This window comes from Panulirus ornatus, chromosome 66, assembly GCF_036320965.1.
Source record: "Panulirus ornatus isolate Po-2019 chromosome 66, ASM3632096v1, whole genome shotgun sequence".
NCBI lineage: Eukaryota > Metazoa > Arthropoda > Malacostraca > Decapoda > Palinuridae > Panulirus > Panulirus ornatus.
Genome location: NC_092289.1, coordinates 785,225 through 793,960, shown reverse-complemented (window position 1 = coordinate 793,960; position 8,736 = coordinate 785,225).

Here is an 8,736-nt window from a genome sequence, read left to right as displayed (position 1 = left end):
GGCAGGAGTTTCTGAGGGCGTGGCAGGTTAATCTAGCAGTCATGCGATCATAACCTACTATCTAACAGCTGGTGGAGACAGCTTGTTTCCACGTGCACGTTACAGGTTGTCGTCTGCAGTGTAACTCCCAGCGAGACCTTCATCGCTTGGTATCGGATTCTCTTAAGCTTTTGAATGTGATTTTCATTTATTTCTACCAAAGCTGATCCTCCTTTATTTAAGCTTTAGGCCTATCGACTGTCAGGGTCATTAGGGCCAACAACGTCGAGTCATAACCAAAAATCTTGAACAATTTTGGATGTTTTAGATCAGACGATCCACGCCGTCGCTCTGTGTACGACCCATGAATGTTTGGCGGTCGTAGATAAGGTCACGAAGGTCCCTCGTGATGACTGACGGGAGGGAAAGGTTTTGGGTTTTGGAGATACCGTGAGGGTGCTGCTGGAGGGATCTTGTGGTGCGGTGTGGAGGAGGCACGTGAACCATTCTTCATGAACATATAATCATTACCCACATTAGTTCATCCTTAGTCGTTGTACACGCAACGCACTATACAAACATAAGTACAGATGGCATATACAGTAAAAACATTTCTCTCAGTTTCAAACTTTATGGGGAATTAATGACACAATAAGAATATCAAAGACTGAAATGTCTATCAAATCATTTGATCAAATATTGCAACATTCTTATGGCAAGAGAGAACAAGAATAGACCACATAGTAAGTAAACTCATAACTACAAGATGATAGCGTATCAACTCTACAAACTTATTCCTCATACGAAGAACTACACACTACTGTGTTCCACGACGACGTAAGGTTAATGATGGTGTGACTACAGAACCCTACAACGAACCCGGGAAGAATAATCGACATCACCCTGCAACACTAATCAAGCTACAGACGCTACAGAAAATGGTGAGCGGTTATCATAAACCTTACTGAGCTGAGGATAGAACACCGTCCACAATATCTGAGGCCTGAACACTCGTCTTCCATGATCGATATATATCTGGAACGCTTCCCTCGTTGACGCTTGGTATCTAACGACCGAAATACGCGCATTCAACTAAGTGACATATTCCCGAAACATATCTTAATAATCTATGTTTACGTTGAACGTTCCTGAGACGTGTTAAATGACTTGACCACACGCGCTAACAACCTATACAGGCTCGTTCAGTTAGATACTTAAGGACATGTGTTCCAAGAGAGAATTCTGTACTTATATCCATGTTAAACGACCTGGAGAATTGGACTACTCGACTCGAAAACACATGTTTAATGACACTTTGCACGACAAACGAAATGAAGACGCAGGCTCAACGATTCAAAGAAAGGCAAATGTTTAACGACATATGACCTTTAACAAAAATCTGATACAAGTTGCTAATAACGATACAAAACGAGTATCAAATGACTGACATTTCATTATCAAGAACCCGGAAATATCTGTCTTGATCACCTGGATCTGCATGTTTAAAGACACGATACCTCGTGGGGTTATGGGGCGGGGGGGCATGTGTTAAAGACCCACATGATTCGTGGTTTCTGACTAAATGGCTGACAGAGTGACCTGAACACTGAACACTAGTGAAACTGAACACAGATACGTGGTCAATGCCTTGAACACAACAACACGACCTTTGAACACGACGGTACGACTCTTGAGCACGACGGTACGAACCTTGAGCACGACAGCAAAGCCAGCACGACCCTTGATCACGACGGCACGACCCTTGAGCACGACGGTACGACCCTTGAGCACGACAGCAAAGCCAGCACGACCCTTGATCACGACGGCACGACCCTTGAGCACGACGGTACGACCCTTGAGCACGACAGCAAAGCCAGCACGACCCTTGAGCACGACGGTACGACCCATAAGCAGAACAAAATGATCTAGAACACGACAATACGACCCTCGAGCACAACGATCCTGTACTGGTCTGAGGATGGTCGACTCTGCAGGAGTTTGAGGAATATCCTGCAGGGTTCCTGGCTGGCTGGCGTCCTCCATCACAGGGAGAACAGTGGCCGGTGACGGGCCTGTGGTTCCCTCAGACCCTCCCTGTCAGTCATCAGGGCTCCATCCCTGTCATCTGGACCCTTCCCTGTCATCCTCCCCTGCTCGTCTGTCACCGCCGGGGTTCCTCTGCCGTCATTTGTCATCCAGGACTGACGGTCGAAGCTCCTCAGCCCTGAACGTGAGCGAACACCACAAATAAGATTTTTCTGAGAGTAAATTATTCCACGGCGTCGCCCGCGGACCGACCCGCTGGCAAGGTCAGGAAAATAGAAAAGACCTAATCTCAGCTGAGTCCGAGTTTGGTTGTTATAGTAATTTGTCGTAATGAAAGTATTGGTAACGAAACGTTGCACGTCAGTCTGAAGCGGGAATGTTTAACACACACACACACACACACACACACACAAAAGAGATGGGGCCCCAGGAGTCTACATCTCTGTCTCCTTTACAGTCTAAATTCGTAATTATCCGAAGCTGCTCAGCGGTAGCACAGGGCGAGCGAATGTGGACAAAGGAAAACTTCATGATTGAAATGCGAGGATGTGAGGCGGGGTGCCCCGAGATTGATCCCCCCCCCCCCCCCCACATGTAGTAATAAGTAACCATCTCAGTCATAAACTTGATCAAGCCTCAAGTAATTGCTTCCTATAATCGCCTTTTCAACACACTGTCATAGGTATATTAGTTCGTGTGATTTCGTAATGATAACGAATACGAGATGTAATACGGTCAAAGCTTCGGTTTACCGGGGTTCACCGGGGTTTACTTTTCCCGAGAGGTTCGCCAAGTCTGGCGTCCTCGACCCATCAACAGACTGTCCACAGTCTATTCGGCTGCCAGGGTCGTTAAGGCCACCATCTACATCAAAATATAACCACCAGTGAAAAAAAATCGAAAGGTGCTCAAGATGATTCTCAGACCATACGCGTCTGGATCGATCAAGTTAGATTTGTGGTACAGGGTTTGTGCCAGGGAGGGTTCGTGCCGGAAGGGGTTTGTGCCAGGTAGGGTTCGCGCCGGGAAGGGGTTCGTCCCGGGAGGGGTTCGTCCCGGGAGGGGTTCGCGCCGGGAGAGGGTGTTTGTCGTGGGTGTGTGGGTCATGTGGTGCGGTTGTGTGGTCTGGCCCTTGAATAAACTGAGGGAACGTTGGTTGCTTGTTTTGACCTATCAAATGTTTGGGTCATTACGGCCGTCAACGTTAAACCACATCCACCAAGCGAATAATCTTCAACACATTCAAGAGTGGAGGATAGTTTCTAAGACCACACACACACCCTCACCTGAACCTTTTTTGCATTTTCCATTATGTCTGTGGATAGTGTTATTTATGACAATTTGTAATACAGAACTGACATAACTTGTAGATGTTCGCCTCTGTGCATCACGTGTTGTTGTTGTCACTGTGTACTGATATCCCCAGATGAGGTCATCACTCGAAATTCTCCCTAGGGAGGATATAAACCTCATAATTTCCCTCATACAGATGCGGTAAATGCGTCTCGCCTCATGAACTGACATTGCGTTATACACCAGGGAACCGTCCGAGCGTGAATGTGACTTTTAATAAAGTATTGTCACCAGTCAGGGTCGATCAGGATGCTCGTCCTCTGCTCATTTTGCATGAAGGCATTTTCTGTTGTCGTGATGTAGAGCGACGGTGTATTTAACTCCTCCATGTGACCATTTACCCTACGGTCCAGCGACTCGCTCACGCGTGTATGACAACATGATACATTCTCACTGTGACTCAATATATCCATTCGGTCATTATTGCCCCGTCGCTGTGCACTCTTATCTTCTCTAGTCTCCGTCCCCGCCCACAGCCATGGGCACGAGTCCACCATATGTTACTCACACTCAGCCGCAAGACTCCTCCTCGCGTCCTCCTCCCTGCTCACAACACGGGTGTTAGGCTCATGGTCCAGCGGGGTGTGTGGGTCGAGTCAGCACTGAATCTGATTTTTGTCACAAGAGCGACTATTTTCTTGTGTACTCCTACCCATGCTGCTGATGGTGGAGCAAAAGAGGACACAGGTCGCACTAAAGGTGTAGGCACTGGGCCCCAGCCACCGGAATACATCATAGTTTACATAGTGAGAAAAGCGTGAACATGGTTTGGGCAACACAATGAATCATTCGGCAGTTTACATGACGGGAGCTGAGTGAGGCGGGTGTGGCTGTGATCATCCATCATAGGCACTGGTTACCTCTGTGTATGTGTGTGTGTGTGTGTGTGTGTGTGTGTGTGTGTGTGTGTGTGTGTGTGAGGTTAGGGTCGACGTTCAACTTGTGAGGGAGGGGTAAAGGTGAGTTCCTCTCTGGGCCCCAGCTGAGGTATGGACAATGCCTGCTGACGCTACCTCATAACCCATCCGTCCCTCGTCAGCCCGGCTGACACCCTCACACGTTCCAGGGCTGACCTTCGTGCATGACGTCACGATCTACACCGATTAATATGTAGGTAACCTGATGTGCTGTCTTGTATATGACCTGATGTGTTGTCTTGTAGTTGACCTCATGGGATTTCCTGTAGGTGACCCGATGTGATATCTTGAAGGTGACCTGATGTGACCTGCAGCCTCAGGTAGAGATGATTGGCTGTTTATGGACCTGTGGTGTCCAGTGAAGCTGATCCAATGTTTGTTGACAGTGATGCTGTAACGTGATACAGCATGGAAACTTCTTGTAACACAATTATGTAAAAACTAACTCTTTAAGCAGGACGGTGCCACCCCTGAGCAAGACGGTACGACCCTTGAACAGGACGGTACGACCTTTGAGCAGGACGGTACGACCCTTCAGCAGGACGGTACGACAGCTGAACACAATGCTACAGTCCCTAGGTAATGATCGCCCGACCATTGTCCTGACCTTGAAAGGTCACGTCAGAGACCAGACCATCGTAACCGAGGATCGTAGCGTCATGTTCAAGAGAGCAGGATAAACGTAAGGATTCTTCCTCCCGATCGTAAAATTAAGAAAGTACGTCTCAAGACCCGTCATTTTTCGTAGCCTCCCGGAATACGAGTCTCAATTCTTACATGGCTTCAATCTAAACTTTGAACACAAATAAGACTTGGAAAGATTCCTGGTTGTATGTTGGCAGGAAACGACAATCTTATTGGTGATGTTTGGACGGTGACTGCTAAGGGGATACACCATTATTCCAGCCACTCTTACAGAGTTCACTCCTGCTGGGGTCTGATAAACAGTAGGCATGATAGATTTGATCAATGGACTAGGAATAATTACAACGTAAATAAGTTTAATGATTCCACTTATGTTCTACATTTTGCTAAGTATGATGTGCACATTCACAGACTGTGTGAAAGATTTCAGGAGAGTATAAAGAAAAGCTATTAGTGTTGTAGGATGTTCAGAGCACAGACGGGAAAGTGGGAGTCGTGTTTATCTGCTCTCCCTTGCGTGTATGTTGCGTGGAGTTTAAGTTTAGTGCTTGACGGGTTATTTCTGTGGGTATATGTTTTCAGAGTTTATTTGTTGGGGTGGAGGATGTGTGAGCAGAGGTTGCAGAAGTGTGAGGTAGAGGTTGCAGAAGTGTGAGGTAGAGGTTGCACAAGTGTGAGGTAGAGGTTGCACAAGTGTGAGGTAGAGGTTGCACAAGTGTGAGGTAGAGGTTGCAGAAGTGTGAGGTAGAGGTTGTAGAAGTGTGAGGTAGAGGTTGCACAAGTGTGAGGTAGAGGTTGCACAAGTGTGAGGTAGAGGTTGCAGAAGTGTGAGGTAGAGGTTGCACAAGTGTGAGGTAGAGGTTGCAGAAGTGTGAGGTAGAGGTTGCAGAAGTGTGAGGTAGAGGTAAGTTTGATAATAAGAGAAGAGTTGGTATGGTCTGGTGTAAAGTATTTAGAAGAGAAAGCGTTAAAGCCTGGGTATATGAGAGGTGAAAGTAAGAAGATGGAGACAGGCTGAGCTCAAGGGAAAGAATGATGAAGACAGAGATTAAAGTAGAAGGTCAGAGTGATGGAGTGTGTGGTAAGAGGGAGGTCAGCGTTACGGGAATGTGTTGTGGTGTCAGACCAGGAAAGCGTAAGAAAGGCTTGGCAGACCATCATTACGGAAGTTGATAGATGGCCTTGATATAGATGTAGAGAATTATACTAATCCTACATCGAAGTTTATGTACAGAAGGGGAGACTGTAGTCAAAATATTCATAACATGATGTAAAGGTGTTCATGCGATTACATGTTATCATGTGAACCACACATGTTCACTGGTATACAGGAGGGCTGAGACCTGGCTTGATTATGGTAACCTGTATTCCTTTTTTGTCATACCGAGGGGAAAGGCCTGGTCAGCGTGAGGTCATTTATGATGTAATGAAATGTGCAAGGGAGAGGAAAAAGGGAGACTACAGAAAAAAGTATGTAGTGATAATATGGAGGCAAGAGATGATATACGAATTTTCTTTTACACAAGTTGATCAGCGGATCTGAATGACGTGGATTCATAATAAGAGACATTATGGGGTATTTGTGATACACTGGTGGTTTACTTGGGTAATATTGCCATAACGGTGATACACTGGTGGTTTACTTGGGTAATATTGCCATAATGGTGATACACTGGTGGTTTACTTGGGTCATATAGCCACAATGGTGATACACTGGTGGTTTACTTGGGTAATATTGCCATAACGGTGATATACTGGTGGTTTACTTGGGTAATATTGCCATAACGGTGATACACTGGTGGTTTACTTGGGTCATATTGTTATAATGGTGATACACTGGTATCAGTTTTGTGTGTGTTCCTTGACGATGTTTAGATTTTATACTGTCAGCCAAACTGACGACCTTTGTGATGTTGTTGTCTGAATCATGACTTTTTCAAGGCATATCAATGTCACTTCATAAAACTTATAATGATAAGTGCTATATTCTTATAACATCGTCACTGTAAATGGTTCACATAGTTTACACGTTGTTTTCAAGCATTATCTGTATCCTGATGATATAATTTTCCCCTAATGATCACTTGTGTCAGATTACCAAGTTTTCCATCTCCTCCAAAACTTGTAGAATTTTTTCCTCTTCTTTCTTTACTTGTAAAGCTTTTTTTCTTCTCATACATTCAGGTTAAACCCTGGTCTCCGCTAAAACTTTCGTCCGTGCCCGGAGTCTAGGTGACCGGAGTCTAAGACATAAGAAAAAAAGTAATATTTGCCATGTTGGCTTCATGTTGGCAGCATGTTGGCTGCATGTTGGCGGCATGTTGGCGGCATGTTGGCAGCATGTTGGCTGCATGTTGGCAGCATGTTGGCAGTGGGGCACCATAAATGGTGAAGAACATACGACCGTCGCCCCTCTTGCTCTATGGCAACCAGACACAGCTGCTGGCATGAATATTCAGAGGCAAGTGGGGTTGGCAAGGGCAACTTAATTGAATCTGGGAGTGCCTACTGGCAGGACGGGGGGATGGGGATGTGTATAGGTTGGGGGGGGGGAGATCTTTGATAACGTATTGTAGTGGTGATACAAGAGCTAAGGGGAGGAGGGGCAGGATGGTAAGGGAGGCGAGTGTGGTACCTTGTAGGGCCACTTGCGAACTTGTAGGTGGTGGGGTACCATACATAAGAGGCATGAGTATGATAACGTGTACCCCGTGCAACACTTGTGGGTGGCGGTGTTGCTGGAACACTTGCAGTAACTGAAGGAAACACTGACACAAACGCTGGTAATGCTGTAGATGGGCTTAGGTGTATGGAACACCTACAGTAACCTATACCAGTGGGGACACGTCGGCAGGTGGAGGTAAGTGTATGATGGACCTCTTGATTGACCCTGAACTGAAGGACTGGGGTTGTGATAATCAGTTCGAGTAAGTGTAACAAACTGTACGAATGATGGTCCGATGGAGATGAGGATGAAGATCCTTCAGTTGGTTACACCTTATTCAAACGTAGATGCGTTATTCATCGCTAGATGCTACAGCAGACATCAACGTTGGCATGGAGTGATGTAGACATGGTCGTGATACACGTGCAGTCGAGATGTAGACGTACACATGATGTGCACATACGTAGGATGTTGAAGTAGACGTACGTAAAGCAGCCGTCTTCATCGACCACCAGATGTTCAATACATTTTTCAACAATGATGTTAAAGTAAGAAAAAATTTTAGCATCTTTTTTCCTACATCTAAAGAACGTATTGGGGGGGGGGGGGTAAGTCTGGCCATTCCTAAATGCTCATTTGTTGTACAACGTTCACCTGTCAGGTAACGTTCCTCCGCCAGGTAACGTTCGCTCGTCGGGTAACGTTCGACCATCTATTTACGTATTTGAACAGTTTTGTCTTCTCGTTTAATGTGTAGTTTACGTAAACAGATCAGTTTATATATCATCATAAATTTCATTTTCTTTTTGTTAGTTTGTTTCTGACTCCGTCTATCATCAGCGTCATCTCAGAAAATCTTGTGTGGTGTCACGCGTGGTCGTGTTTCATCTTACGTGCCATTTGGTTTACCTCATGTTTCCATTTTGTTGTATGAATTCCTGTGTATTTCCTTCTTATTTTTGAGTTTGTGCGTAGTGTGTTGTACGTTATGTTCATGTTTGTGATGTTTTCGCTGGTTTACACATAACAGCTTGAGAATGAATGTTTGTGAATGCGTTCATTTTCTTCATTTGTTCCTGGCGCTACCTCCTAACCGCTGGAAACAGAGAACAGTATCGTTGTAAAGCTCTC